We start from the raw sequence: 26,375 nt of genomic DNA on the forward strand, positions 1-26,375 counted from the left end.
GGAGCTTTTCTGACAGCAGTTTACACTGCTTTGATTGCTTGAAAACCTCATAGTCTGCTTTTGCATCACTCACTGTTATTTAACTTTCAGAAGTAGGTGTTTTCATACAGGCATAGGCTGAGTAGGTTAGGACCTCATTTTCCTACAGCTTGAAACTCTCTGTGGACTTCCTGAGGGCTCAGCCTGTCAGGCCAAATCTGGCTCTGTAGCTCTTATGCAGCACAACATCCACGCAGTGAACGCACAGATCTTACTCTAGCAAGTGAGCAGGGCTGCAATTTTAACAAATGCAGGAGCCCACACCTCCATCAGAAGCAAGACAGATCTGCTGAGAGTTTTTTGTCACTCCAGAGCCACAGGCAGGAGAGCTGCTGGCTCTGCACCATCAAGTCATACGTTCCCTGTGTACACCAGTCTCAGTATGGCTCACACGGAGACACATCACCTACTTAATGCTGTGCCAGGCACAAACTTGCCTGCAGGAAGGGAGCTCCCTGCACAACTGCAAATACAGCCCATGGGCTGCTTCCAGACCAAGCAACAGGTCCTGTGGAGTTCCTCAAGTTGCAAGACAAGCAGCTGCTTCTCACCAAGCAGGAGTCATCTGCTGCTGAGTGAAACAGCTGCTCCTGAAAGCTAGCTGGGAAAACAGCATCTGGGCCATGGAGCTGCAGGCTGGGGATCTGCTCTATGCTCCAGGGTGGGGAAATAATAACTGAGGCACAGGAGAATGAGTGAGTCCTGAGGAAAGACAGCAGGCAAGAGAGACAGGGAGAGGAGCAGGAGGAGGAGGGTGAGAAGGCACTAGCAGAAAGGGAGGAAGCAAGCAGGAATAGGCTTAACCAGCAGACAATGCAGGAACACACAGAAATCCCAACAATGTGAGCACCTTCAGGGAACCAAAAGGGAACAATGTGAGCAACCAAATGAGGCAAGAAGAAGGTCAAGTGGAGCTGACCTTGAAAACAACAGCCACGAGGTTGGCACTGTCAGCCCCTTACTAACACACAGTTAAACTTCCTGGCTGATATTTTTGGAAGAGCAAGGGAGGATATGCAATCTACTCACTCAGCACACTGACAGCAGCCAAGCACCTACCTGCTTTCTCTCAAGGATATACTCCATGGAGATGCAAGTTATCTCAGAAAACCTGTTGACATGTGTTAGAAAACAAGAACAGAATGTTCACTTAAATCTCTTGTTGGGTTATTTTCTGATGTGCAGCAGTGTCTGGAGGGAACCCAGCTCAGCTGGCTGATAGCTGTTACCCATGCTTAGATTTCCCCTGAGCTTGTTATCTCATGCTGTCAGGTAATGAACTGACACAACCACACCAACCTGCATCTGATTACTGCTCTTGACAGAGCAATGCTGGGGGCAGCAGGATGGAAAAACACTGCGGAGGGATTATCCCCCACCTCACTGTTAGAGACTGCACCCTTCCTTCTGCCCCATGGTGGGAGGGAAGGTGAGGGGAAGCTCCTCACCTGGCAACAACCATTGACTTTCACCCTCTCACATCCATTTTGCAGATTGCCTTCAGCATACATTCAAGTCCTAATACATTCCCATGGATCCCTTTCTGCCTTCAGGCATACTGACATAACGTGGGAGTCGACCTCTGTGGAGGGACAGCTGTGTTAGGAAACTCAAAATCCAGCTGGATGCCTTCCACATACAGTATATTTTTTAAAACTGTATTTTCCACATTTCTAGTATATTTCAAAAAGAAGAAAGCAAGAGGTTATTTATTACTGTCAAGCTTTCAATGTTTCACCCTGAATGGTTTCAGTGTTTCAGCATCCCAAGCTTGGCATAACTTGACATTTCTTGGGAAGAACTGAAAGCATAATAAAACAAATTGTTCTGAAATTAATTAGAATTTTTGTTAGATTTTTATTTTTTTGCCACAGTCCTGGGTTCAAGAGGTTCACATGTTTAAACATTTCTTGGTATTTTTCAGCAACAGCTGAAATACCATAAATCAGGAAATTACAACAATATGGGTAAGAAAAAGAAAATGATACCCCATCAAAAATATTCCACATTTTGTAAACCTGAAGCACGTACAAAAAGCATAAGAATTGGAAAGACTATATGCCAGCCCAAAGAACAGAGGAAAGCAGAGTTTCCACGCTGGTTTTCAGTTTGCAGAGAACTTTCCCTCTAATGTAGACACTGGTTTAAATTTTCCAGAGCATGCAAAACTACAGCACAAACTCCACTGACACCAGCAGAGCCATATGGTGTCTTTGGAGGCAGTTGCAAGAAGTCAGAAGGCTGCAGCTGGAGGGGATGCCAGGGCAGGGCAGCAGAAAGAGCTCTCAAGACAATAATCCTATCTGGAGCCTGAGTCTCCGGCTACGTGTTAGACAGCAGCTCACCAGAATCAGAGAACGGCCTGGGCTAGGAGGGATCCTAAGAATCATCTAGTTCCACCCATCCTTCTGTGGATTTTCACAAGAAGCCAGTCTCTTGTGCATTCGATTTCTCTGCTCAGAGAGACTGTCAGAGATGGCAGGATGTCTCTCTGCCAGAAGCTAATCACTTCACAATGTTCAACATGCTTCACTAAGCCACTGAAACATAGAAAGGTGCAGTGATTCCATTGTCTTATTGCTGCATTCCTGTAGATCTTAAAAAAAATCCTCTCTGCCTGCTTGGGTGGCTATTTAACTGGAAGCCTGGGTTTCACAAATCTTATCTGTATTTTCCTTTTGCAAAGCTGCCAGAGTTTCTATATAGCAGTTTCATGGTGGGGGGAGCTGCCTTATCTCCCGAAGATAGTGGGGGTGTGCATATCAAACCAAGTGCAAATGGGACCACTTCCCAAGAGCTACACCCTCATTTGCACAGCAAATGAGTCTGCTTCCTCTTTTTCCTATTATTTCATAATGGCAAGTGAGGAAAAGAAGATGGGGAAAAACAATCCAAAGTGAAAAAATGCCTCTGTAAGATCATCAGACTTTCAAGTAGATTGCAAAGGAAGATGACTAACGCCATGAACAATAGTGAAAAAATTTCTAGCAAAAATAAATCTGAATATTATGATAATAGTCTCTGGCTTTAATATCCCCCAAGAACAAATTACGACGTGCTACTTCTTGGAAACAATATATTATTTCATCATTTTAGTCTCACTTTGGAAATCCTGTTGGCACCTAATGGCTGCAGTGTTGTCTCAGTGGTAATATCCTCTTGTCAATGAGCTTATGGAGGCCTTTTGTGGCCTGTCTGTTCAACATCAATAATTGCTTATCAGCAAAACCAGACCCAGCACAACTGGAGCAGGCAGTGTGTCTAATCCTTGAATGCCACAGAGTCATCTCCATCTCAAAGTCAGTTGAGTTTGCATCCTGGCTCCATTTCTTATTTCCCAGGAGTACTGTGGTCATTCCTACCCCCAGCACTAGCAACGCTAATGCTTCCATTAAGGCTGATAGTTACACACATGCCAAAGTGGCTCCTCATGGTGATAGTAAAGGAAAGCAGGAGACAGCAGTACAACCAGAGAACTTGTAAAGATAAATGCTCTGCATATTAAGTGGATGAAATCGTAAAAAGGAAGTAAGCAGGGCTGGGAAGGTCCTGTCTTTTTCCTTCCCAATCTTGGATCTGATGCAGTTCATGTTGTGTGCTGTGAGACGCGCTTCAAGTTTTCTGCAGCAACTCTGCAAGTCCTGATTTCATGGTGATAAGAGTGAAAGTGGCACCAGACACACCATTAATAGAGCAGGGATTTCCTTCAGCTGAGAGGCGTGCTGCTTTGAAGAGTGCTGATCTGAATAAAATCAAGGAGCTGGGTGTATTTAATATGTAGGACCTGCCAATATGCATTAGGGCTCATGCAGATAAGAGGTGCCGCAGGGACTGACAACTCGCAGGGTCTCAGAGGAAACTGCAGCAGCTTGCCCAGTGCTAATGGGGCTCATGTCTTGATTGTGATCACTTCCTCATTCCCGTGCCATTTTCTTTCTACTCTATTTCAGTTCTGCCACAATAGACTGGTTATTCAAAATGCTTGTAAACAAAGTATTTCATTACCACTAAGTGAACTAGATATGTTGTAGGGAAAAACGTGCTATAGGCTATGAAACAGGAAGAAACAATCAATTAAGAGATTATAATATACATCAAATAGATAATTCTTAGTTAACTGGTAATGATAAGAAGGATTTTCTGTTTGGAGGCCAAATTACTTTTGATATGATTATATATGATATTACTTTTGATATGATTATAAGACAAAAATCTATTGCATATTTCCAAATAAAAAAGCTTCAAACACAACTTCATAATTCTTGCATCTATGCTTCTAATTAATTTTAAGCTGCTACAAAGACTCAATTTCTTTCCCAAATGTTCTACAGTTCTGGGGTTTAAAAAGTCTTCCTTCAAACATTTGAAGTCCTCCAAACTATCTGTAGTACTAACATGTTCCATCTAAGCTTTGGTGGCATTTGCATCTGCCTCATTTCTGCCCCTTGCATCATTCCAGGCACCAGCATATTCCAGTTTCCCAGATTTTTGCCATATGGCAAGGAATCCCTTATCATATACTTGAGATTTACTTCACCTGATGGTGTGAACTGCAGATACCTGGAGAAATGAAACCTGTAATTTGCCTTTGTGTAGCTCTTTTGCTTTCTAACCTTATGTGCCCATCTCATGTAGCAACACAAAGACTAAGCCAAGAATTGGAGTACCCTTACTGATTTGTTTTGATAATAGAAGGGAAAGACAATGTTTTATTGCATTCTGGGCAAGATTTGTGACACAACTGTAAGACAGCTTGATGCCAATTCTTTCATGTGATGTAGAACTGGTTGGAAATTGACTGGCCGGACTATTCCTGACAATAAAGATTGGCAGACCTTCAACTGGAGCACTGCAGAGGTGTCTCAAGCTGTGTGATAGACAACCCAAACCATGCTGAGGATTTGTGGGAGATATTTTCCCTCACTTTTTTACACCTTTGATCACATGGAGACACATGAAAAGATGTGTGGGTTTATGGAACATGTCCCTTTTGCTCCCACCATTTACCCACACACTTCTCACCCCAACAAGGGCACGTTCCCCTATCCCAGAGCTGAACTGAGCACCCAGTCTTTGTGACATTGCCAGTGCCTGCTTCCCTGTTGCAACCTCAAAAATGCGCATAAGATCCTGCTCTGGCATGGCTGCAGGCTGGAGAGATGCAAGCCAAACATATTTGTGGTACCAGCAGAAACCTCTGCAGTACAATCAGGGGGTAGGAGTTAGGTCCCTTACAATAAGGAATCTGGAAAGGTTCCGAAGGCTATTTATGAATTTATGTTGTCTCTGTAGGGACACTATGTTGATGAAGAGTTGCATCACCAGAGATGCACTGCTAAGATTAGAAAATAACTTTTAAAAAGCTAGTGATACATTTTATTGCTACCTTATTTCACTAACTATCTTTTATCTGGCTGTCTTCTCTCCCAGTTCCTGCCTGCTTGCCTATCCAGTCTTTGTACTCATGCTGGATGGTGTAGGAGCCCTCCACAATTAGCTCCAAACACCAGACACAATGTTTGGACAGAAAGCATCAGAACATACAATACATGAGTGTGGAAACTGGATTAGATTCTGGACCCATACAAAGTTCTGAGAAATCAGGCTAGTGGGCTGTGCCCAGAGATGGAAATAAAGCACAATGTGATTTTAACAAAGTCTCCTGCTATCAGCTTGGGGTAAGGTCATGCAGTGCCTTGGTTTCCCATTTAAGATGACAAGCTTTATTTTGCAGAGTGCAGAGATCTTGCAAGGCTCCTCTGATACACCTCCATGCTGCACCTCTGAGCCAAGCATAGGCAGCTTCAAGAGCTCTGCTTCCCCTGCTGATCAGTAGCTGAATTACAAGGCTTTTAAGAATTACAAGAGTGGCCAGCCTTATTTAAGAAACAAACCACCAAACGTTTCAAGACCTGGAGAGTATATAGCCACCATGAGTGGGGGAAAAATGAAAAAGCTTTCTTGGAAATCTTGGAAAAAAGCAGCACTTAAAAACATTTTGTAACAGGGAACACTAACAATGAATCTGCACAGCTATTTTGGGTTCTCCTTCTGTGCTTTGAGAAGTTCTGTCTCAAGGAAAGGAGAGAAGGAAGGGAAAGAGGGAAAGAGGAGCATCTGCAGCTGGACAGCCCCAGCAGGTGCTGTGAGAGGAACTCAAGCCACAGGCACTGATGTGAGTTCTTTCTGGGTGCACACACAAGCATGGTGTGAATTACTGTACTTGTGTACAATTGTACAATGACATGGGTAATGACAGAAGCATCAGTGCAAAGTATTCCTATTCCTCTCTGGGGCAATCTGCATTTTTCAGAGCTAAGTAGCCCTGTCACACACGACTGAAGCTTACAGACAAAAGCCACTTTTACTCTGGATATGCATTTACAAGATAAAAAGACATGCCCAAGAGTAGACTGCAGTATCAGCTGAAGAATCCAAACCAAACTCTACACAGTAGAGTAACAGCTGGAGAGTTGCCTTGCTCTGCTAGGTTTGTTTCCAGCTCTTGCTCAGACAGAGTGCCTATGCTCTCAGGATCATTAAGGCCAGAAAGTTTGAAATTTTCTGGCTACCTGTTAACAAATGCCTCTCTTTGTCATCACTATGGAGGTACAGAACTGGTTAAAAAACCAAACCAAACCAAACCACAAACTCCAGAGTGTAACTTCAGAGCTTCAAGATTTCCATGGCTGGCATGGATGACCAGATGTTAAATAAATAGGCTGAGGAAATGTTTATTCCCTGCAGCTTTGCAGAGGCACTCACCCTGGCCTCCTCCTGTTCAGATGACAAGCCAAAATCTATGCTTACACTTGCATATCCAGCATTTGCCAAAGGCTTGACCTGAAGGGCAGAGCTGATATTCCTGCAGGTTGCTGTACATCAGTCGGTTCACTAAAACACACAAAACATTATGCTTTATTTCAAGACTGCACACACAAAAGAAAACCAGTCTTTGAGTTTTTCTGGATCAAAAGACCTATTCCTTTCTCTATTTTTTTCTAAAGGACTTTAAGCAAGTCACTAACTATACAAATAAATCATTGAAAGGTTAAATTGGGTCACATTTTAGAGAGACTGATCTCTGTGGTGACATAAATACAGATTGCAGAGGTGTTCAATAATATACAACGTAAGTACAGCAACTCTCTAAAATTAAACCTACCTGAAAAACATATTACTTGTTAACATGGAAAGATATACAGAGTTCTCAGCTTAAATGAGTACTGCTAATTGTAGTGGTGTTCACAGGGGTCCCTGGATGAGGGAAGAGATGAGAATCTTGACTCCATGTTTCAGAAGGCTGATTTATTATTTTATTATATATATTATATTAAAAGAAAATTATATACTAAAACTATACTAAAAGAATAGAAGAAAGGATTTCATCAGAAGGCTAGCAAGAAAATGGAATGGAATGATAATAAAATCTTGTGACTGCTCACAGCCTTGACACAGGTGGGTATCATTGGTCATCAAGTAAAAACAATTTCACATGCTGGGTAAACAATTCTCCAAATCACATTCCAAAGCAGCAAAACATGGAGAAGCTGAAGCTTCTCAGCTTCTCAGGAGAAAAGATCCTGGCAAAAGGATTTTTCATAAAATATGTCTGTGACACTGCTAATGTCAGTGGAGTCTAGTTTCAGAGCTGATTACCGCAAAAACCGTTGTTGATGCCCACAAGATGATAATGCGTAAGAAAATAGTCTATGGATGATCTTTTATAAATAAATCAGGTGAGACACGAGGAGTTCTGTTCCCTTTTTTATCTACTCAGTGCAAAAGCAGTAACCAAACATGTCCCAGTGATGGGATTATAAAATCTGTTATCATCACTGAACTTCATCAAAGTATTGAATCACCTTTACATGCTGGCGGCAGGCCCTGCACATCCACATGTGTTTTCCGAAGAGTTGTTGAGTGATCCTGGTTAAATCACTTCAAATTGGAACACAAATGTAAAACCAGGACAAGAAGGGGCCGTATTGTGAGTAAAAATAATGTACACAGCATGACAACAAATATATAGAAGTTCTTCACTATCATCAGCTTAATCACTTGCTCTTGTCTCGCTTCAGCTCTCCATCATTAGTATCTCATTTCTGAAAGAGGATAATTGCTTTGGATCTCTTCAATTACCACTAAAGCACTGCAGAGCACTTGTAGAAATCAAATGAATTTGAAGACTAGGACCATTGAGCTTGGGCTCCCACTAGTGCAGCTTGTGTACTTTCTCCTATCTCCTCCCATCATGAGTTTATAGTTTCTGATTGAAAAAACAACTCCAAGGCTAGTTTGTAAATACTCACCAGCTGGTCCAAACCAGCCCTGTTGTTAAGCCATAGTCCCTGCAGCAAGAGCAAAGCACAGCTCCCTGAAAGTCTGAGTGAAGAAAACAGTGTTTTCTCCCAACTTCAGCAAGGACTGCATGACCACATGATACCCCAATGCAAAGACACTTGCTTAAGCATCCCAGGAGAGCTCAGATGTTCATGCTGTAAACCAGAAGCTCTCTCCTGGGCAGCTAGATCTTGAGCAGCAGCTGCTGACAGCACAGGGCTAGGCAGTGCCTCGCAGCATTTTCAACTGAGCTGATTTTTTGGTTTGTGTTGCCCTGAAAATTGAATAAAAAATATTGCCAAGTGATGCAGGAGATGGCAGCTGGTTTGTTATTTATTGCAGATGATTATTCAATAGGGCCCTGAGCAATCCTGACCTAGTGTAAGGCATCCCTGTCCGTGGTAGTAGAGGACTGGAACTAGGTGATCGTTAAGGTCTCTTTCAACACAAGACATTCTATGATTCTATTCTTATTTCACCTCCCCCATCAGCTGCTACCCCTGACCATACTACAAAACAGGCAGGTGCTGTGCCCTCCTTAAAAATCAGGGTTTTTCTTACCTGCCCATTGCCTTTGTTGCCCTATCACTAAGCATGAAAACATACACTTAGGAATTCAGACAACTGAAGAGTCTATTCATTCTTCACCACCTACTCTGTTCTTGGAAAATATACTGGTCTTACAGCATTGTGTGAGGTAATCAGCTATTGCTTCTATTAGCAGAACAGGGCAGAGAGAAAAACTGTAGCAATGCTACTTATTTAACTGGAAACAATTTCAGAAAGCAGAAAGTCAATTCTTTCCCTTCTAGCTCAAGCAAAATTCTCATCAACTTCTAAGGGGTTCTCTCTGAAACGAAAAAAATTTGTAAGTTAGAAGTGACCCCTCTCTCATCCTGATGATGGTGGAAGGCAGATGGTCTTGCACAGCTGGCATGATTTTTGCAGGAGATGTCAGCTGTGACTTCGCAAGGTCTGAGTTTGCCCTGGGTGACTAAAGGCACTGTCCTGCTCTGCGGGTCATGCCTCAGGAGGTGACAGTCTGACCGTGGGGCTCAGGAGAAGAAAGAGGTGGCACTTTCCTTCAAGAAAGAAGCGTGACATGTAAAGCCAGAGGCCTGTGAACTGTGACCAAGAGTCAGAGACATCAAAGAATCTTCCCTGGAAAAGCCTGCCTGCACATTAACAGGAATTGTCAGCTCCAGCTCTTGACAGGCATCATCCTCTCCTATGCCTTGTATTTCTCAGTAGCTGGTGCCTTGAATGGCCTCAAGAAACTCTCATATGTGAAACTGGCCCTGTGTGGAATAGCGTGGGAAGCCTGGACTAGAAAGGCTCTGCTGAATTATTAAGGTTGCCCAGAGTGAACCAAGGTAACCTTCATGTGGATTCCTGTCAGCCTCTTTCAGTTTTATTATAAAGCAGCAACCCCCTACCTCGCCTACTCCTCTCTCTCCTGCTAAAAGAAACTTCACAAGACTGCTGAAGTAAGAAAGTCTGCCCAAAAGATTAACTAAATACACACAGGCCTATTTTAGATAGAAGCATCAAGCTAAATAGAGCAGCCTTGAGCTGCTGGAGGGAGCACAGTGCTTCATCCAACCCCTCTTGCCAAAGTGCAATGCTTTAGCGAACATACAGGGAAATACAGGCACTGAGTCTCATCTTTAAGCAGTAAATAAAAAAACTTTGGGGCTAAAAAAAGAATAAATGCTTCCTAGCTTGTCACATAATTTGGTTTTGCCAAGCTCACTTCAGAAAAGAGCCGTGCACCAAGTGTGTTCCCTGCCCATGCACTGTATCCACAGCCCGGGCAGCTACCAGTGATGGGCACAGTGCATCAGAAGTGTGTGTGGTAACTCAGGGACAGAAACACATGGTGCCATCACCTCTGGCACCATGGGGTCATTCTTTAACCCAAATTTCCATTTTATTGTTCACTGCTGTACAGCAGTGGCTACAAAAAACTGCGCTGTGCTGGTAAGTTCAGTGAGAAAACTCCTGATTTTCCTTCTCCAAGAAGGATTTGTATTTTCTAGCATCATCCTCTGGAGTTTATCAGCTTGCTCTGCAGCATCAGGAAAAAGTATTTCTGCAGCCAAGAATGTCTTTGATATGTTCCTGGGCTGCAATGCACTACAGGGCTCTTCAGCCCTACTCTAAACCCAGCAAAGCACAGTTAAAAGTGGGGGAGAAAGATGATGGCATGACAGATATGCTCATTATGTTTTACAAAAGAAAACAACCAGATAGGGCCAGAACACCCTATATTAAAAATAATGCACTTCATCTAAAAAAGGAGTGTTACTATATCTTAAATAACAGATTTTAAGGGTCTGAATCATCTTGGAGCTGACTGTTCTGCTGCTATTGGTTTTGCTTTTCTAATAGCTCTATGTAAATATCCTTGTGTTTGCTTATAAACTTAATTTAGTGCTGGTGAAAGCATACCAGTCCTTCTAAATTAAAAATATTTCGCATTGGCTACATAAAATATATGATGTAAGCATTTCTGGCTGTTTTTTCCAGCAGGCTTGGAAGTTCTGAGTTGCAGAGGAGTGGGACTTTCTCTATTCCCTTGGATGGGAATCAGTAAACTCTTTATTTGACTCCAAGTAATCTGAGTGGCTTTAGCTGTGGCTTTTATGAACAACTGGTCAATTAGTATCTTTTCTTAAATGGCTTTGTGGTTTTAAAGGGCCAGAATCAGCAAGTTAAAATACTATTTCCTTCTTGTCAACTAAATGTAACATTAAATTAAAACATAGGGCTCAAGGTAGCACACTTTTTAAACTCAAGGGAGCTCAGCAAAAAACCATTTCAAACCATGAAGACCTGGCTGAAGATACTGTTTGCCATCTTTCAAAAGGAGTTGGTAGGTGTATGTTTGCTCCTGTGAATGAGAAGAAACAAGGAAGCAAATTTTTTTTTTCCCCAGCTGAAGGAGTGCTTGCTCTGGATCATGCTGAGAGTGGGAAATAAATCAGCCAAAACCCATAAAGCTTGGCAGAATCCAAAATTTCCTTCTTCCAAAAAAATGCACACCCCTCTCTGTTACTTTGTCCAGCTTTTCACATGGCTCTTCAGTCCTACCTTTGTCCTACCTTCCTCCTTCTTTTAGCACGGATTCTGATTTATTTTTCAGACACACAGGAATATAATGCTGTTTGTCTTCTTCAGGCTGGAGCATGATACAACACAGCAGCTCTCTGTCTTGTTCATATCCCAGTCTGACAGTTCAGAGCAAAATTTAATGTGCTTTTAAAAATCACTGTAGTTACTCTCTCAAAGTGATAGGAAGGGCATACTCCCAGTTTCAGGAAACCTAGAAAAAGGGTCTTTCCTACTCCATCCAATTCACTTTCCCCCCCCTCCCCCCATGCCAGTCCCCCACAGACCATCCTGGGAAGCAGACAATCTTTTCTTCCTCTTCCTGTCACTCTGATGGCAATTCAGCCCTTTGCAGTGGAGGGCTGCCACCAGGACAAAATATTATTCCCCCCAAAGGCCCCACCACAGACTGACTCTTCCTCCTACTTTTCCAAGGGTGTGTCATTAGTTTTTCTCACTTTTATTAGTTTTGCTCACTTTTTAAAATTACAAGCACATGCCCTGGGCCACCTTTCCTGTGGCCAGTGTAATCTGCTAAGGGCAGCAGAGCCAAACTGAACCCTTGCTTTAGCATATGATCTGCCCAGACATAGTAGAATTATTCCTCATTAAACAGACAAGAGATGAATGTCTGGAACCTGATAGCCATTAATACAGACATCGTTAGTTCTGCTTAATCACTTCATTTTCCTTGAGAAATGCATAATAAATATATATGAGTCTACGGTACTGGACTGGTAAGTGATCTGCTACAGTTGCTAATCAAATCTCTGTTACTTGTTGGCATTTAAAAAAAGATCCTTGACATTTTCAAATCTCTAGATGAGGTAGGAGAATACCACGACAAATCACAAAGGATGGGAAAAGTGAAGCATTATCCAGAATGGAGAGAGAGAGCACGGCTTCCCCACTGCTTAAACAGAAAGGAAACCATTTTATCCCATAAATAAAAGGCCAATCTAGAAATTGAAAGATTTCCATTTGGTCTTACCAAGTCTGTTTGAAAACTTATGATCCAGGGCTTTGTACACCTCTGAGGATGCAAATCAGCCAAAACCACAGAGGCCTGAAGTGAGAAGAACAGCACTGGAGTGAGCAAGAGGGAGGGATCCATGTGGCAGAGTGACACAAAATTCTCTTACAACAGCTCTGAAAATGCCCTGGGTGGTTTGTCTGACATTTCGAGTTAGATGTTTCACCTACCAACAGACTGACAGATCAATTTGCAGCAACTTTATCAGCTATTAATTGTGTCTGGGCCAGGACAGCTCTTTGTAGTGCCCACCTGGGAATTCTGGACTTATTTGCTTAGTTAGTAAAGAGGCAGGAAAGGGATTTTTAGCCTAAAAATATTGCAAAAGAATTAAATATCCTAGAGTATTTACTGCAAAACTTGAGATTCTGGGGAATTTCCAGACCAACTAAAAATTGATCCTACACCCCTATAGACTGAGCAGGACCCTCTGAGATGAGAGCACCACAATACAACACACCAGCCACTGTGCAATAAGAGACAAATTCACTTCTTTTTCTCTTTTTTCTTTTGTCTTTGTAATGAGAATAATACTGTTTTTTCTTGTTGGAAAGTGCAATGTAAATGGCATAAATAAAGTAGTTAACATGAAAACAATTAAAGCAAAAATCCTTGTTGCAGAGTAGCTGTGAGAGTTAAGGGGCATTATGGTTCAGTCCTCTGGTGTAGAATTTGCAATGCTGCAAATCCCATAAGAACACTTGCTCACACATCCCATGGCACCACCCCCTCATCCCCCCTAAAAAACCCAAGAAGAAAGCTGTACCCTTTCTGGGGGAGGAGGGATGATGTGGAGCACGCAGTGGCTGGTTTGTTCTAATTAGTGCTAACACCAACAAGGAGCACGAGTTTCGCATCCCATCCCACCTCTGGTTACTGGAGTGCATAACCTCCTAACCTCCACCCCAGAAAGTGATATCATTGCATGAATTAATCACCTGAGCAATTAATGGCAGAAAAGCGACCTCAGGTTTCCAGCACAGTGTCTGGCACCAGTGAATTGGCGATGACGTCAGCTTCCCTGGGAATTTGCTGGCGTTTTGCCCGTTGCTGAGCTCCCCGTTGACTCTGAGGGCAGAAGCAAACAATGCAGGCACGCAGCCGGCAGTAACTGCTGCCAGCACCACCGGCCTGCTGCTGCTGCTGCTGCTGCTGCTGCTGCTGCTGCAGCCTCACGGGGATGCTTCTCCTGCCAAATCCCTGCGGGCATCTCCCAGGGAAGGTACACTTCCCAAAACCAGCTAGAGCAGAGGACTTCCTCTGATGTGCAGAGAGAGGGGCTCTCCCGGAGCAATGCCCACTTTTTGGTAGGGTGAACAGCCTGCTGTGCACCTGGGAGCTGTGCAGCCTTTTGTAGTGTGTGAGTAAGCAAGTTATTCGACTATTCCTCTGTTTTGGGGCAAAGGGAAAGAATTTTATTATACTGGGGAGTTTATTCTCAGATGGGCAGGGTTGTTTTTTTAATCTCTTCACTGATTCTGTTACTGCGAGTGCTTTGAAAGCTGGAGTCAAACACAACTATGACCATATGCCCTGTGTTACATCCTTTTTTTAGTCAGCTATTCCAGGTGAGGTGAGGAGAGCCTGCCTCTATCCTACAGGAATCTGCAATGTTTCCTTGTTTTCATCACCCAATACAAATACCCTCTGCAAGGTGGAACCTTTTCAGACTTTTACCAAGTGAGTGTCCCTTTGGCCCCGCTTGGGGTGCATGCACAAGCTGTGAGACAGAGGGGGGCAGACTCAGCCCACCACTCAGAGGAGCACAACCCAGGGACTCCAGGAGATGTCATGGGCAGAGTGTAGACATGAATAGGGACGTGCTCTCTGATGGGGATATCAGTCATTTTCTAAATCTTCAGGCCATGCGAGAAAACCACAGAAAAGAAAGAAGCCTGGGTAGAGGAAAGCTGACCCCTGATGTAAGAAATCTGGTGTCAGGAAGGAAGGAGAACCTATTTGGGCAAAAGGGTTTGGCCAGTCCAAGATAAACCATTTTGTAGCTTCTCCCTATGGGGTTTTCTGCCTTCTCTTTTTGGAGGCAGCCTCTGGCTGCTGCTTTCTGAGCAAGCAGAAAGAGCGTATCTCCCTCCACACTCATCATAAGAATGAATTTCCAACAGAGATGAGATATCCACAGGTGAGCAACGTCTTAGTCTCAGCAACACTTTCCTCTGGATTCCAGCTTGAAAAGAATGAGGTGGTGAACCCCTGTGAGGAGCAGCTAAAAATTTTAGTACCTTACAATGACCTGTGACCCCTGCTCCATTTAGTGACCGGAATAAGCTTACCCCAAACTCAGGACAGCCTTGTCTTACACGCTTGCAAAGATGTAAGCAGAAGAAGGGTGATTATAACATCACTGCAAAGGACACTCACTGTCTGCACGGCTTAATGCCACTTGCCACGTTTGTAATCCATCTTCCCCCACCTGCCCTGTCTGTTCAGCAGGCACTTGTTATCAGAGCAAAGGCAGCAAAACAAAAGGGAGGGCAGAGGCTAATTTGCTTGATGTAGTCCTGTTCTTCCAGATGATGTCAATTTATGGACTCTACCCTGATCCTCAGAGATGTTCACATTTGCATCATTAAAAGGGAAATAACGAATATGTGGAAGCAACTCAATAAGCTACCACTTTAGCAGCAGGCACAGCAGGCAGGATGGTTTGAGCATCAGTTTCCCTAACCAGGCACGTTACCTGTCCTGATTCCCAGCCCATCTCCCCCTTGCTTTCCAGGTGTAGCCAGCTCAGCAGATAGGATTAATCCACTTCCATACTCACTTGCATTCTCCATGTTAGAGAATCTGATTACACAGATTGCCTGCAATTTATCTCTACCTGCGACATCTAATGCTCCAGTCTGATCTCCTCTTTCTCATTTTAACGTCTCACTGCAGATCCAGTACATACACAGACAGATGCACATACACTTGCTCTGTTTTGTTTGCCAAGAGCTCATTAAGAGCCTCGGCATTTTCATTTTCAATCAAACCAGAAAGCACTACTGTTTTCCCCACTCTGCCCATGAGGTAATTCCTCCCTTTGGACTCCCCTCATTACATTTATACTGCACAGGCTCCATGCACTGCTGCTGGATCCACACAAACCACAGGAATCTCTGCACAGACACGCTCCGTGAACATGCAGCATTATAGAGCCCTGCAGCACGTATAAAGACAAAGGCACAGGCTACATGCACTGAGCAAGTGCCACCACATGCATTCCTGCTCCCTCCAAACCCTGCAGGAAAACATTGCCTGCAGAGTGCTTTCCTATGAACAAAACCAGCCTTTCAGCACAGGGTCAGTATATGATTCAGGCAAATCCCTTTCCCACCCGCTCCCTTACCTTTCCTTTCCTTATTCTGCTAATCCAGGGGCCCTGGACCGATTGCTTTTCCCTCCTGCACACAAACTGCCAGTCCGTCCTGCTTCACATTCACAGCACACCAGCAGGATTCACCGTCATCCCATTCTGCCGGATCCTTATCACCCTATTGGCCAATGCCAGACAGTAAATTCAATTAGGCTCCTCCTTATAACTATATTATCACAGGAACAGGAATGAATAATTTAGTAAAACAACAAGGGTGTGCAGGCTCTGGTGTCACAGACTTCACCCCCACTGTCAGGCTTTTATCAGAGAGGTGGGTAAAAAAAACCAGAATCTGTCTGTCACTCCTGAAAAGGAGACCTTAGATTACCCACTTGTATTCCTCATTCCATCCCTCTTGTCCTCCTCCCCCTAAGCCATGGCATTCCCATTTTATTGGTGCACCTCCTTCCTCAGCCCATAATACAGTATTTCCCTTGTGAATGGTCACTACCATCTCAGTGGATGCAGAGATTTCTGTCCAGGCAAAGCGATACCGCAGAGCATCAAACGCTTTGCCTCTTAGCTGAATGCAATACGTGAGAAAAGAATGAAACTGCTCTGGAGAAGGGAGTGACCAGACAAGCAGATCACAGGGAAAAGGGAGAGTCTGCCTTGTATCACTGTATCCTCTGTAAAGCAACTGTGCTGTCATCCCATCGGTTCAGCCACCCAGAGGATGCAAGTACATGGTTCCTGAGAGAGAAAGGTTCACAGATGCACTGCCCTGGGGCTGTGATTTCACATGCCTGCTGTGGGAGTTTGGATCCCCACATAAAAAACCCACTCTAAAATGGCAGTTTTCCCCCAAACCAAATGACTAAAGCGTTCTGTTTTGGCACTTTTTTTTTCCTGACCAGAAATTTCTAGAGACAACTACCTATACTTGCATTCCTAAGAAGTAGTTGGTCCCAAAATGAATACTGCTGTTTTCCCTCAGGTGATGCTTTGTTTGAAGAGTTACAGACCATTGCAGATTCCCTCAACGGGGTCACCACTACCTAAATCAAGCCTCAGACCACTTTGATTGTCTAAAGAGTTTTATTGCTATGGGAGGAATAGTGGAAGTGGAGGAGCTCAGCAGGGCAACCCTTTGGTATTCTCAGAACAGACCAAGCAGCCAACAGGGATTTTTAATGACCATTCACAGCAATATTGAAAGCTACTGCTAATACATGCTGATGTGCACAGTATTAACAAAGAGAGTGTCATTCCACCATTACTGAAAAATTAACAGGCAGAATGAAGCTGCCGTTCTTCTTCCCTTAGAGTCCGAGAACACCCTTTCCACTCTGCTTTCCATGTGCTAATATTTACTCTGTAGAGTCTATATATCTACTACCACAACGATGAGAGGTTCGAATTTGCACTATAGCCCAAAGCAACTCAAGCAACAACTCCTACACCAGCCCTTGGTTTGGCTCCTCTCCCAGGCCTGGCGGGCTGGGTAGCCTCAGCTCTGCCTCCAGAGGCAACAGGGACACCAGGGTGAAGTCAAGCCCAAGTACCAGCAAAGATACAAAGGCAGTTCACTGGTGACAGACCAGAAGTTTTCCTAAAGGCACTGCCTTTCCTTAGGCACTGCCTTCACATTGAAAGACTAGCAGGAAGCGGGGACAATGCATGGGGGTTGCCACCTCCTAAACGGCTGGGCTATCTACCTCCATCTCAGCCCCAAAGTAGGATCGAGCCATGCTGCCTTCCCTGGGAGAACAGAGTACAGGATCAGTGGATGCTTTTGCCCTTCTCACCAAGTTCAAAGTTATCTAAAGAGTGAAAAAGTAACAGTCTCAACTAAGCTTTTGTCTTTCTCTGTTATGGGCTTCTTTGCCACAAAAGGGGACAAAACTGCCCTCTTGCTCCTGAAGTTGCTTCACTTCTCAAGAATGACAGCTGCTCTTTTCCTCCTCCTCTTTCCCTTGCAGCCATCCAAAGTTTTTTCCTGTGTTAAAGGAAAGCCTGAATTATGCACTTGGTGGTAGCTTCAGAGCAATTAAACTAAGCCATGTGGCAAGTTGCCCAGTGTCACTACCAAAGCTCAGGATGTTTTAGCATCATTTGTTGAGGAGCTTTTACATGATGGTTACTTAAACCACAAAAAGAGAGCAAATTAGGCTGTTGCCATGACAACTAGGGAATCTACTCAAAATTCAGGAGATGCTGGGGAGGGGGGGAGAGCCCTTCAGTGGAGATCTCTGCATCATGAATATGGCCCTTGGTTATCAAATTCCTTTCAAGTTAATTCCTAGCATCAAAGCCTCCCTGACAAAGGCTTTCATAATTGGGAGCAAAGCTTGGCTAAAGAGGGAACAAACCAGCCCTCCCAGCACTAATGTGAATTTCATTGTGCTGTGAGGTGCTCAGCTGTGAGGTCCACAGAGCGATCACAGAGGGGGCAGCCCTGCCACAGGAGCACATATGCAGCAGGGTGGAGGAAGGGGCAGGGGCTTCACTGCAGACAGGTGCTGGAGAGGGAGAAAGACCCTGAATCTGTGCTGCAGTCAACAGGAGAGACAACTTCCACAGGGTAGAGGGAGAGGGAGAGAAGGGAGAAGGGTCCTCGCCACCTCTGGTAGAAACCCTCTGGAAGTTGAAACAAGCTGAGCAAAGTCTTTTGCTAACCCCAAGGAATGAATTAAAGCAAATAAGAGAAAAAAATTGCAGGATCGATGGTGTCAGAAGAATCTGACAAACTAAACAAATGGAAGACGGGCTACTACACTACAGTTCTTCTGAAGGAACTAAATCCTTGGTAGGATTGTTGAATATTTTCCATCAAAGCTGTCTCTCTTTCTAATTTTTCTTTTCTTTTAGCTGAATACTTTTCTGTTGCATGCCTTCTAAGAAAATCACTATTTTAATAGAAAATTTTCAGTGAGTCTTCTGGTTCTCAATTGCAATAGCTGAGGTGTTCTTGGCTGAAAACAAAGTACATTATTTTGGAAAAATTCCAGACAGTTTTGTAGTTTTCATAGAAGCTCTCTCCTTCCCCATAATTATTTTTGATCAGATAATTTATTGCTAGTGGAAGTTTTGGTATTCTCCTTTGAAATGATGCCTTACTGGGCATAAGCCCCTTTTGGAGGGTAGCAGCAGTAAGTGGGAGCAGATCCAAAATTAGGGAAATTTAAGCACTTGGATAAATGAAGTTAAATTGCAAAAGTTTCTTGTCCTCCCTTTTCATCTCCAGATGAAGAACTATGTTTAGCATGAAAATCAGAAGCAATTGAGAAATTTAAGGATAGATAAATGATTGTATTGTAGTGAGCATTACAGTCCAAGCAGGATACTTGCCAAGCAAAAGCACACATACTACAGAGATCCAAAAGTTCACGAAATTTTGAAAAAAACCCCTGTTTATAAAAACAATGCATTTTCCTTATACAAGTGTTCCCATACCTGATATTCAGTTCATCTTTTGAGTCCTCAAAATTCATTGTCAGTTTGCCTTACTTGGAATGTTGTGGCATTATTTCAACACCTTGAGTCAGTGTTGAATCTTGGGGTCCACTTCCAGTGCCTGGGTATCACATACACAAGTTGCTAAGAGTGTCCAACACCTAATTGATTATAACTGACCAGAAAACAAGGCTTTAATTCATTATCTACTTGCAAATGGGACTGGCTGTTCCTTTTCCTGCTCCCTCCCTGCCATTTTGCCAAAGCCTTGCACAAAACATTTATTAGATAATCCCATTATAGCAGCAGGAGTAGGCTGGGCTGCACACAAGCCAGACAGGCTTGTTTTGGACCCACAATACATGGCAGAGACGAGGTTGAAGTGAGCTTCTTTTTCATATTGTGACAGCTACTTTAACAGATGCCAGTTTGGCAAATGTGCTCGTGATATGGCAGGAGCAGAGGCATTCAAGGGGCAGGTACAGCAGAAATAAATATGAGGAACCCGAGGAACAGAGAACAGGGTGATAGGAAGAATAGAGCAGTGCATAGCAGAAGAGGAATGGCTCCTTAGAAGTATCTGGGATGCTATTTTCTGAAGTGGGACCAGTTGAATTTCTTTTATCTAGTCAGATTGAGGCATTATTCTGGGGCTTCAATGCTACTGCATATCTGTATGATGGTCTCTATAAAAAGCATATTACCATTCCACTGAAAACATGTTTTATTATCCTAAACATGTTCTTAATTAAAATAGTTTTTCATTCTTCAGCAATAGTGACTTATTCAAACAAACTTCTCAAGAACTTCTAGGTATCATCTCTTAATCTAGGGGAAGAAAAGCAAACATTTTTTCTACCAGTATTCTTTACTTACTTCAGTAAGTAAAGCTGAGGAGCAGCTGAAGGAGCTGGGGTTGCTTTGCCTGGAGGAAAGGAGGCTCAAGGGAGACCTCATCACTCTCCACGAGTACCTGAAAGGGGGCTGCAGCCAGGTGGGGGCTGATCACTTCTCACAAGTGACAAGCAATGGGACAAAAGGAAACTAGCTCAAGTTGCATGCACTAGAGTAGGTTTAGATGGGATATTAGGAAAAAAAAAACCTCACTGAAAGGGTTGTCAAGCATTGGAACACACTGCCCAAGGAAGTGACTGAGTCACCACCCCTGGAGGTATTTAAAATACATGTACATGTGGTTCTTAGGGACACAGTTCAATGGTAGACTTGGCAGTGTTAGGCTAATGGTTGGAATTGATCCTAGAGGCCTTTTCAAACCCAAATGATCCTGTGATTCCATGATTCACTAAAATTTTTCTGTAATTAGCTTATTCATTGCAGTGACTTCTTGCTATCTCAAAGACAATAGCAATGAGGCCTTTAAAAGCCATGTTTTATCCCATTCTGCTATTCTTACACAAGTAAGCACAAATATATTTTTTTTTCCATGAGGCTCTTTGAGTGCAAATCTATTTAATAGCTTTAATCATCTTTAAAAATACATCACATTTTCACCAAGTTCTGTGCCATGCTTTGCAAAGCATCGTTTCTAGGCTGTTTTCCAAGGCAAAAATAGTGTTCCTGTTCACTGATGGTATGGATTTTCCCCTCCCAAAGATCAGAAAAGACAGAGACCTGCCCTAACTCCATGTCAGCATAGGCAATATGCCAAAGGTTATAGCACCCATTTAGGATGCAGGAAACAAAGGGTCCAAACCTGAACAAAGCCAACAGGAGACTCACTCTGGGTTCTCCCCAGCACAGAAAGTAACTGCACCAAGATTTTGTCAGCTATTCAGAGCAGAGACTATCGTTACACAGAAATTATTCTACTGTCTGGACACTGTGCAACATTGGCCCAAATACTGAATGGATGACCAATGGCCAAGACACTCATAAGAATGTGACACTCTGGCTTGTAGCTCACAGAGCACAGGTTTGACTTCTTTCTCCCACATTCCTGCTTCATCTAAGTGTATTTTCATCCAAATAACAAATCCTACACTGGACATATTTAATTGGAGATGAAAAATTCTACCTTCCTGTTTCTTTACTTTCTTGGATTAGAAAAACCTACTTCACCTTTTAGAGTTTCTAGTCCTTTTGACAATTAAGGAAAACATAATGTACAAGATCTGAGGTTAGATATCACATTCAGAGGGGACAACTGAGCTGAATTCAGCTTTGGCTTCCTTTTAGCTAAGGCGCCCTGCTCAGTCACACAGCATACCTAACACAACACAGGGGAGCTCCGAGTGATGATCAAAGCTCTTTTCTCATTTGTTTCCACTGCAGAAGAAGAGTTCTGGTATTGCCAAAGGATTCACACTAGGATGAAACTCCTGTAAAATTACAGCAGAATCACAGTCCTCACCTTTGGCAGACAGCCATCTGAAGAGGGCCAGTAGGAATGACCTAAGTAGCTCAAGAGAACCAAGAGCTGATTTGCTGCAGATAATGATGTTTTACTAATAAAGTTTGCTGACTGGTTTCCTACAAATAATCTGCTTCTTCAGATGCCTCCATGCTCTCACATCCTTCTCCTCCTCCTCCCTTCCCTGGTTGCCAGGCAACTACAAAAGGACCAGAGAGCACGCTAGAGGAAACCACCTTGCGGGACACTGCATGGGTTTGGGTTTTCTTTCCTAGAAAATGCTCCAGGGCAAAGTGGCCTTGGCTTTGGAGGCAACATCTCACTGTGAGACCTCACTTTGCATGAACACTGGCCATGGGGCAAGTGATGTATATCCATGATTTCCTAAACAAATGCCTTCACAGACCTCAAAGCTTGCTTCTGAGATTTTTCTGTGGCTCAGCTGCTTCCCATCAATTCCACAGATCAATAGTTTAAGGAACTCAGGCACAGAAGTTGCCAGTCTGTGCAGCAGGAGATTTCCCAATAGCAGACATCCCATTCAGCTGAGGATCATTGCTGTAGCTAGCCAGAGCCATGTGCTTGCAGCACTTAACAGTGTGCCATAGGGTTCATGCAAGAGAAGCACAACATTTTTTGACCAGAAATGTGCTTGTTCATAAAAGCTCAGAGACTTATAGAAGAGGACTGAGATCAGCCACTAGAAAGTGAAATGGAAAGCCCTGTACTGGTATCCATGAAGTCCCTTGGCCAGCTTGGTGTGAGAGAGGCTGTCTCATTCTCCCAAGTTTATCTGGCTTCCTTATAATTGAGGGATAAATCTCAAGTCTATGAATAACTGCCCCTTGGGATCTGATGGTTGGAACCATCAGTATTTCAAAATGTAATTTAGTTTAAAAAATGGTGGCATGAAATAACCAGAGGTATAATGTCAGGTTAAAAAAATACCTGGAAGATTAGACACACACACACCTATGACTTTACTTTCAAAACTAGTTTATTTAGCTAAGTTTTATCCTCTATGACTGAATCCAGCAAGAAAGAGAAGAGAAGAAACTTTACATTTCATTTTCATTTACTGAATTCTTGAGGCTCTTCAGCATTTCAGGCATTATTTTGAGACTTATTAAGACACCCCAAAATCTGGTTTATACCCAAACTCTATATATCATGCCAGAAAAGCCACCTTTTCTAAGCATACTTTTCCATTTCTGTTTTCTATTGTGCTGCCTAAACTGATAAACGCCGTACCCTGAGGCCATTCAATCTAATGGCATTCCCTACAGACTCCACAGTCTCAGTTCACACAGCCACTTTACCACATATCCCAGATATCTCAGGAATTTCCACAGTTTCCCCCAGAACTCTTCTTCCCTCCCAGCCCTTTTGAGCCCACCTGCTATTTCTGTACAGCACACAAACATTAATTACTACTGATCTAGATGGCCAGTCCCTGAACACACTCAAATATTGCTCTCAGTGGAAAGGAGAACTGCTCTTCCTCCCCCACCTACACCTCGACCAAGGTTGAGTTTCACTAGCAATGAAATAATTTCACAACTGCAAAGCTCCAATTCTGAGTCCTGTGGTTCTTCTTTGAGATTTTCTTGAACAACTGCATCCAGCCTAGAAGCAGGTTTCTCCTTCAGTCCTCTAGCAGTCCAATACTGACAGTTACTTTTTTCCTGATTGTTTTTTTGCTTTTTCCTGTCATATCCAAGGTCAAATTTTGGCTTGCTGTCTTTTCTGCTGAGGTTTGAAATACATAGCAGTATTCCATGACAAAAATCTCAAAAGTGCATTCGCAGATTTTGGAGTGGAAAATTAAGTTTAGAGTGACAAAGGAAAGGAAACTAGGATTTAGGAATAATTTTCTTTTTGCTGAGTTGTCCTTTTTGTCCTTTTAAAAATCTTTCAAATTTAGTGGGAAACAAAACAGCTATTCTAATGAGGTATTAATTTCACCTTTTTAATCTCGAGGTCCCTGCTATTACTCAGAGAAGGGTAGGGATGGGATTATGACTACTGGCAAGCAAACCTTGCTGTTTTTTGAAACGGTCTATCCTTTTGCTGGCTCTAGAGAGAAATGTCTTGAATAAGAAAAAAGGGTTTGAAAGGATTTTCTGAAAAGAACGGGATAAGCAGGATTGCCTGGACACATTTTTCTGCAGTGTTCCCAACTATGCAGTGCTGTGCAGCAGCCTCAGCCCTGGTGGCCCAGCTGGGCTCTGGAATGGGGCAGATTTCACATTGTCCCAAACCCCAGGGGGTACAATGGGCAGGCTGAGGCAAGAGGAATGAGGAGGGGGAATACAAGGGGGCAGGGGAGGGAATTGTGAAGGGAGGGGACGGTGAACAAGTAGAGTGGCAGGGAGGTGATGTGGAAGGAATCTGGTGCAGCCATGCAGATTCCTCTTGTTTGAAGTGGTTAAAGACTTGTTCAGTGTGGAAGAAAGGTGAGGGAATAAGTCCTTCCAAAAGTGCAGATATCCTAAGGGAGCATTTCAAATAGCAGTCTGCAGTGGGCAAGAAACAACTGCATTTAAATACAGCTCACCAAAGAGGGGTCTGGGAATCAAATACTCGAAAGGTTTCAAAATTAAACACAGAAATCGTTAACAGAAAAGTCATGTTATAATTTAGAATTACTTGCTGGCTGATAATGAGAATGAAAATATGAACACATTTCTTAATGCTGGTGGTTAAATGTCTTCCTCTGAGCATGTTAAAGGAGAAGGAGACACTGGTAGCAGGCTGAAAGGAATTTGAGAGAGCTGGGTGTATGTTACAGCAGCAGACAGAATGGCTAGGACCAAACAACACAGCAGAACAGCACAGATATTGACCACTATTCCCTCTCAGTACCTTTGGTGTCTCTTGTAGGGTATTATAAATAGTGTGACTTCACAGTTATTTGGGAAATAACATGTTCTTCATTAAAGATAATTTTTCTGGGATTGGCTAAGTCAGTTTTCCATAACGTTTCTTAGGCTATGTTTGCCTAAGCTGGGAAGCACCCAGCACCATGTGAGGAGGCCTTCAAGTTTGTATCTCATTCCAGCTGAGTTACTGTATGAGGAGCAGGGCCAGTCCCCAGGGACACACAGGTGCAATTCAGATTCTGGTGCTGCTGGTTCTGGCGCTGCTGCAGCCCCAGCTCTGTGTTTGCAGCACAGTGCTCTGTGCCATGCAAGTGCACTTCCATGTTCTCATAAGGCAGCAGCTCTGGCTTTAGGGACTGTGGTGCAAATTAATATTGTCGAAAAAATTAGTTATATGTGGTGTCTATAAAGCCTGTGAGTGAGGGGTAATGATAACTCAGCAATTTTCACTGGTTTTCATGGTTGCTGTCCTGAAAATATACTTAAGCAGAATCACACAGTAATTCTGGCTCCTGAACAGAAGACTTTCATATCTACAGCTCAGTCAGACTTGGCACAGGTCTCTACCACGGGGTCTTCCCTATTTCTTAATTGTATCTACTTCTGCTGCTGCTTAAATGACTCCTGCCTTTATGACACAATGAGAGAAAGATGAATGTCTTCTCATTTTCATGGTTTTTAAATTTATATCTTAGATATACTTCTCTCTCCAGTTCTTTATGCATTTAGATTGAATGTACCTGGACAGACTCAAGATTTCTATACCTTCCAGACCCAGGACTCTTTCCCAGATGCCTTTAGACATTTCAGTCAAATGCTGTTTTCCACACAAGCCTCTTTTCTCCAGTCAGTAGATTCTAAGGAGCCCCACAGAGAAGGAAAGACAACACTGAGAACCCCAAATGTTGTAACTGTAGCACCTGAGCTTTCTTTGTGTACATTGCTGGGGAGTTGCTGCCCATTCTGTAAGTCAGCATTGGAGCAGAAGTTCAGAAACACCTTGCAATATCCTCCCAGTGCAGCTACATGCTAAGCAGTACCAGTAAAACAGAGAGATATATATTTCGGAAAAGAGCTGCACCAATTTATTTGTGCTGAGACTTCTTCCCCATGGGGTCTGTTTACCAAAATAAAGCAATGTGTGAAATTCAACAGCCACAGAACCTCAGAGAAGTCTTCTGTCTGCTCTTATTAAAGAGAGAAGGAAAACACCAAAGGATCCTTTACTGCAGCAAAAGCTAAAAAGACCAACAGGAACCACTGTGGGTGGATGAAGCCTCTACATTTTAAGGACTTCTGACACATCTTTATGTCCTCCAGGCTTTCAAATCATTGCAATACAAGATCACCGTGGTCACTAGATAGAGATTATGTACTGCAGATCTCTGATTCTAATATGTACATCACAAGTAAAAATTAAAGAAAAAAGTTAAATCTTGAGAATGTCAGTCAGGAAAAATGCAATCTTACCTCTGCAAAAGGGAGAGATTCATATGAAAGTAGAACCACCATGCTTTTCCATATGCCTTCCATGTTGTGTGAGTTGAGGGTTGATTTGTTTGCAGTATTTAAAGCTCCTTTTTAATGAGTTGTGTGAAATCTGGCAGACACATAACCTCTTTGAACTACAAAGCATTTCCTGCATTAATGAAGGAAGAAAGAAAGCCAAGAATTAATTTATTACAGCACATTAATTACTGCATGAAATAAAAGTTCAAATAATCAGCAGAAACCACAAGGGTGAGGTAAAGGTGAGAGAGAAGATAAAATATGTACATTCTGTTTGGTGATAGCCAAAATGGGCCCCATTACCACCAAACAAAA

The 26,375-nt window shown here is 43.1% G+C and overlaps 1 protein-coding gene across 5 annotated transcripts in view; it reads right to left on the reverse strand.

Annotated features, from left to right (window-relative positions):
* SYN3 (synapsin III) overlaps window positions 1-26,156 on the reverse strand; it is a 199,848-nt gene extending 173,692 nt beyond the window's left edge. The window contains exons 1-2 of one of the 5 annotated variants that reach the window (XM_030960732.1): window positions 26,022-26,156; window positions 6,805-6,933 (exon numbers count right to left, since the gene is read on the reverse strand). The gene's annotated coding sequence lies outside the window, so the exon portion shown is untranslated. Of the gene's footprint in view, window positions 1-1,098; window positions 1,151-6,804; window positions 6,934-15,875; window positions 16,006-26,021 lie in introns of those variants that run through there. The other 4 variants (XM_030960734.1, XM_030960733.1, XM_030960731.1 and 1 more) reach the window with 4 other exon arrangements.
* Window positions 26,157-26,375: the final 219 nt, after the last annotated feature.

This window comes from Camarhynchus parvulus, chromosome 1A (assembly GCF_901933205.1).
Source record: "Camarhynchus parvulus chromosome 1A, STF_HiC, whole genome shotgun sequence".
Classification (NCBI taxonomy): domain Eukaryota; kingdom Metazoa; phylum Chordata; class Aves; order Passeriformes; family Thraupidae; genus Camarhynchus; species Camarhynchus parvulus.